This window comes from Dermacentor variabilis, chromosome 3 (genome assembly GCF_050947875.1).
Source record: "Dermacentor variabilis isolate Ectoservices chromosome 3, ASM5094787v1, whole genome shotgun sequence".
NCBI lineage: Eukaryota > Metazoa > Arthropoda > Arachnida > Ixodida > Ixodidae > Dermacentor > Dermacentor variabilis.
In genome coordinates, this window is record NC_134570.1 from 78,906,612 (window position 1) to 78,912,901 (window position 6,290).

The window sequence follows — 6,290 nt, forward strand, 5'->3', positions numbered from 1 at the left end:
GGAACCAGCCGGTTGAAAGACACAGGTTCGCAGTGCTACCGTATGTGCATGATGTCTCCGATAGGCTAAAAAAGATTCGGCACCCTCCAGGAATCCCAGTCCTTTTCTCAGCCCCGGAAAAGCTGGCAAAGCTCTGTAAGCATGTAAACGCGCCTACATCGCGTCAGAGTTCTTGCTCTGTCGGGTACAGAAAAGATTTTGCGATATGTGCACCGAATGTGGTTTACCATATTCCCGTTTTGAGGCAGTAAGTACGTTGGACGGACAGGCAGGTGCCTAAATGATCGTTTAAGAGTGCACTATAACGTCCATAACACTGTTCAAGGCCACTTGGGCATTCATTGCCGGGACTGCTGCTGCATGCCCCTCTTTGAAGATACGCAAGTTCTAGCGAGACAGAGCTCACCCGGTACATTATTGAAGCTGATTGCACCAGGAAATTGGGTAGTGTGTGCGTTAGTTCCCCCTCTATCACGCTGACCCCTAGTGAAGTCTTGTATCTCCACAGATAGATATTGTGATTTTTTTTCGTGACCATGTTCTTTGTACATTGACTTGCTGTTAGAACACCCCTTGTGACTGCCCTTCATTTTCTGCGCCCATGACTCCTCTTGTGTATAAACACACTATGTGGCAACGCAATAAAATATTGTTCGAAGTCAGCGCAGTGTATGTCATCTCTCGCAGTCCTTGTCCTTCCCACTGTACATCATTTTTTATACTGTACAGTGAATATTAATTGATTCAAAATTAGAAAAATATAGTACACATCTGAGCTGCAAAAATGCAATTGATGCAGCAAATGACGTTTAGCTTTCCGAAAGAAAAAAATGTTCACGGTTAACCACGAGGTGCAGGGACTCCATTCTCTGAGCATCTTGACCAATAAATGCAGCGCATGGCATTGCTGGAATCTTGCGTCCTGCATTAGCAAAATAAGAAGACAATCATGAGAGTTCAGTCTGTGCAATTGCACGTGTACACTGTGGAAAATTTGATAAGGCAACAAGCTCCTGAAAGTAACAAACTTAATTAATGTGACTGGGAACAATGCACACCTCAGGCAACTGGGCAAGACAGGTGAAAGGTAGGAGAAATTTTTATTTTGCAAATTTAGGAATTGCATTTACTGTGAACACTAAACCACTATGTCACATTGATTACAAGGCACATACAGCAGCAAAAGCAAATAAACTTACAGTAGCCTTTTCACCATAGAAAATAAGAGTGAATTAAATTTAATGACACTACTAATGACATCTCTCAACAGACATTTGTCCAAGAGTGTGTATGTGACCTTAATATAAATTGACATGAAATCTGCAATATATCTCTGCATTACACTTTATAAGTACTGCAGCTGAGAACCTTACGGGATATGGCACATTAAGAGTGACATGCACGAGACATTAAAGAATGGCTGTTTTTACACAACATTATTACACTAGGAGACAAAGAGTAGTTTTACAGAGAGTGCATACAAAATGAAAATGAGGGAACCGCCACTGGCATTCTCATTTGCCCTTCAATACCTGCATCCAGTCCAACAATCTCCAACTCTCCAATGTAGTTTATTAGACCATTTCTGTATACTGAAATTTATTGTGTATTTCTTATTTACTAATTTAGTAAGAACTGACATTTCGGCATACTTTCCTTGAAAATTTAGCATGTGTTAACTATTTTCCTTAGAGCAGGCCCCTTTCTTTCAATGGGTTAGCTTGGTGATATGGTGACAAGTAGTATTCCCAAAGATCATAAGTTTAAATAAACTTATGATCCTTCTTCATGCTCCCACTTTTTACTTCATGCTCTAAACTGTGATACCCCTCCTAGGCAGTTTATGTTATTCTGCAAATACATACATGGTCCTTCTTTATGTAGCCTCTCAACTAGAGCCTGAAATTTCTCGTCTCCTAAAGAAATCATCTTTACCACCCGAAATATATTGCACGGTTACCCCTCATTGGGGGGGGGGGAGGGATTGTATATAAGTGTTCATATTCAATGAACCTCAGAGCCACAACCATTTCTCATCCTGTGTTGCCACTACCCGCATGAATCGCTATGGTTGTAAATTGGCTACCCACCCTCTCCCGCCTAAAAGTACACTTTTCCACATGGAAAATCACCACAGCATTGCATTTGATTGAATGAGTCCTGTGCATGTTTTTTTTCTCGTCTTGTAATGGCTAGGTTCAACATGGTCAAGTTGTCTGAAAACTGCCAAGCCCCAACCAATACTTTGTGTAGTTTCAAAATTATGAAACATTCATTTTTCAAGACTTGTCCCAAATTAAGCATGAGGCAGATTTTCATGATGCAAATGAGGAAAAGTTGTGCTTAGTGACAATGATAGGCCTACTATATCCTGCAAAACTGTTTGAAATGACATATGCTTGCAATATTCATGAGCAGCTAGCTCAGTACAAGAAATAGGCGCAATGCCTGCGGAAATGTTTTTTAACACCCATGAGAGGTCCTAGTTTCTTGTAATTTCTTCAAATCCCTTGCAGTCTAGATTGCAATCCGGCACATTTTGATATTGTATTTGAAATAAAAACAGCTCAAATTTTAAGGTTTTGAGAATTATACGGGATTAAATTAAAGGTAGCAGAGTAATGCAACGAGCAAATAACAAGCTCATTGCATAAAGAAATATTCCTTTCCTGCAAAAACATTGGTAGCAGGAAGGTCATACGAAATTAGCAATGAATGCACAAAAAAGAATATCATGCTGGAATGCTCCAGTCTGAATATTCTTGCACAAAGAAAATCCTCATTATGAAAGGCCATCAAGAAAATGCAAGTGTATGCTTTGGATCAGCAGTCATACCTGCAGTATGCAGTACAATCGGCAATATTTAAAAACACACACAACTGCACATAATATCAAGCTTAGGCCGCCAAGGAACCTCAGAGTTTTAAATTATAACTTGACTTACTATATTAAACTTTACACCTATATCTACTTACAATGTTGTCTTCCCAACTGCTTCCTAGAAGACATCAACCATCTATCTGCCTGAAGGCGAATGCAAGTGGCTTGCTCTTGATGGAGGGCACCAAGGCTGGGCATTGTGAAATTGCTGCTATCATCTGCATGACCTGCGAGAAACAACGCTCCAAGTTCAAGATAAACAAATGCTATTAGAATGAAAGACAAGATCACTGGCAATGAGCCTCGTTTTGATTTGCACGAGAAAAGCAAAAAATATGGACTTTGTGCTGCTTACTGAAAAAGAAGCAAGCTTCCTTCCAGATGTTGCAGTCATGCATTAACATTGTCAAACAGCTGCACGTTTGTATGCTCATATGCTGCTGTCGCTACTCTGCCAGCATGCTTTGCATCGCTTATTATTTCAAGTTATATTGATCATTGTGTTTTCTTCCCAATTTTTGGCAAATAGCACCAGCAAAGAAGTAGCTCACTTACACACACACTCCCTTGTGAGGAGCGAATTCACATACCCGCACGCATGCATTCACGCGCGCGCGCACACACACGCACACACAACAAACACACAAGCCTCTACCACATAAGCAGCTTCCCACGCTTGACACACTGCATTTTTTATCCTTTGACACTCCTACTGCTAAGGCATAAAAAAGCCTTCGTGTGACCAACCCCAAACTCCTCAACCTACACTTCCAGCTTAAACACTTTCTCGAGAGCCAGGACAAGCCTTGCAGCTTCCCCAGTTCTCCAAACTGTAGTTACGAATTTCAATAGGGCTATAGGCGACAGCTCTCGAAGGGCATGCAAACTACCAGGAGAGACCTAAAGCTTGCATATGATACCTCTAAAGCACAACAACAACACTCCAAATTTTCAAAATTCATTAGAGCTCCTGAGGACAATCGCTATATACGTAGGACGTCTCGAATAACCTGTTGTTCACAATTTTCAGCGGTTGTCTGTATCAACGGAAATGCGGGCTAATGGGAAATTCACGTCTTTAAGATCAGAATTAGTCTAATGGTGAAACACACTACCAGATTTCTTAATCATTTATTTATGCTCTGGATGTAACGTTCCCTTTAGAATAACAATCAAGGATATCAATTCATCAGGGCAGAGGAGGGAAAAATGAAGAAGCGTATACCTGACGCCTTCCCACTGATCCTCCTGAGAAACGGCGCCTCATACAGCAGTTGTCCAGGTTGGCTTGAAACCAAACTCGGGTTTCAGGCGGCAACACTCGCTGCACCAAATTGGAAGGGTTTTATTGCGAGTAAAACTCTACCGGCCTTATGCAATACATATGCACGCACACAAAACGCACTCGCGCGCACACAAATATACGCACTCTCAAAGCGCAGACACAAAAGCATGAACGCGCACATTGATGAACACAAACAAGCACACATACATGCAGGCAGACAGACACGCTATCACGTGCACGCACACACAGCGACCCACACAGAAACAAGCTCACAAAACACGTACGCACTATACACACGCAAGCACGCCGGCCCATACAAACCGGCATGTACGCGCGCGCGCACGCACGCACGCACGCACACACACACACACACACACACGCACGCACGCACGCACGCCCACACACGCACGCACGCCCACACACACACACACGCACGCACACACGAATCGAGCCGAGCGCGAGCACGCACACACGCAGACAAAACGAGCCGAAAACATGCTAAAGGCGCCCGGCAAGCAGCAACAGCAGCACGCGACCGCATCAGGGAGAACCAATACCGCGCCAGTTCTTTCGAAAGGTGGCAAAGTCAGCCGTCCTTTTTCTACGCGACGCAAAAGTGGTCGACCACATTACAAGAAGCCACGCTGAACGCACAAAAGAATCTCATCTACGAACGTTCAAGCGCCGAGAAACAAAGCGTAACTATGCAGGCGCACCGCGCCCGATATAAGACGGGGCGCGATCGAGGTAGTTAACTTGCCCTACGAGGAGTGCAGCTGCTCTTGCTCTTACATTAGTGAATTATGCAACGAGATCACAGTAAGAAACTTCTAGAGCGAAGAAAAACACGTAACCCACCAAAGAAATACCAAATAAATGGGCACTTGCCTGAAAATTCCCATTATGGCAGTACGACCGACCGCCGACACAGGGCACATTGCAACTGCTCGTCTCAGCGTCCGTGGATCCATCTTCCAGTGCGTACGAACGCTTTCTTTTGAAGTGGAGCACGAGTAATACACAAAGCACGGGCCACACCTTTTTCTTCACCGCGCACAAGACTAATCACACGTGTAAAATTATTTCGCACAGCGCGAGACGCGAACGCACTTTATGTAGCGAGAGAATGCAACAATGGCGTAGCTTCCGCCTTCCCGTCCTGCCGCGCGCTGAAGTGACGGCATGTGACTGTACAGCGTCCTTCCGTCACTTCCGGTCGCTTTTCATTGGGCAGGGGGCGGCCGCGCAAATTGAACGTTTATTCTGACAGGTTTGCTTGCTCGCATGGCCGCCTGTTTGCTGCTGCTTCGTTCTGGTCTCCAACTAGAGCGGTGAGGCGGGAAGTTGTTACTACGTTTTGTGCCGAGCATTTTTTTTTGGGGGGGGGGCGCAGTCTGTGCTGCATGACTGAGGGTACAGTACACAAATCGGGACCGTGAGCGGCGAGACGATCGGCGCTCTTCTGCTGGTGCGATTAGATTATTTGCTGCGTCCGAACCAAGCAACCTTGCGAGGTCACAGCGTAGTTACAGCGATATCCTGGCTCGATAAAGACCCTCACATCCTGGTCGTGCGACAGCGACGCGTAAGCATTCATGAGGCGACTGAAGAATGTGTTTGTAAGAGCGTATGCTGTGGATAAGCAATTACAGCTTTGACGACACCAGCCCCTAATATATACGCTGAGCCTTACAAACTGTGTCCGAGGATGCGCTTAGAAAGCAGACCAGTAGCTTAGTAAAACTCTGAATAACTTAGGCAAGGTACGTGGAGATTCGGATTTGAGAACTTGCAGCGTGATCTCGCCGCTATATATGTCTTCGTTATGGCTTCACCAAGCAAATTGTGCGTTGATGCCATTGTACAGCAGAGGCTCGTCTAACAGCACGTCCCTGTTTGTTCAGCAATGTATCCACACAGATTCTTTAATTTCGCCACTTTTTGTTGGGCTTTTAAGGACACCGAAACATTCGTCCAGAATTGTGCAAGTTGCTCGCGCGTTTTCATTCTGCTATTGCAGTTTGTCTTAGAAGTGTTTAATTGCATGATAATATAATTGTGAGCACAAAATATAGTGATAATTAAATTGTAAGTGAAAGTGCGTACATTTTCTCAATGATACAT

The 6,290-nt window shown here is 44.2% G+C and overlaps 1 long non-coding RNA gene across 1 annotated transcript; it reads right to left on the bottom strand.

Annotated features, from left to right (window-relative positions):
- Positions 1-619: 619 nt before the first annotated feature.
- LOC142574003 (uncharacterized) lies at positions 620-4,230 on the bottom strand. Its single transcript, XR_012826385.1, has 3 exons — positions 4,107-4,230; positions 2,977-3,108; positions 620-922 (listed from the first exon to the last, which is right to left on the bottom strand). It is a non-coding gene; the product is annotated as an uncharacterized LOC142574003 (long non-coding RNA).
- Positions 4,231-6,290: the final 2,060 nt, after the last annotated feature.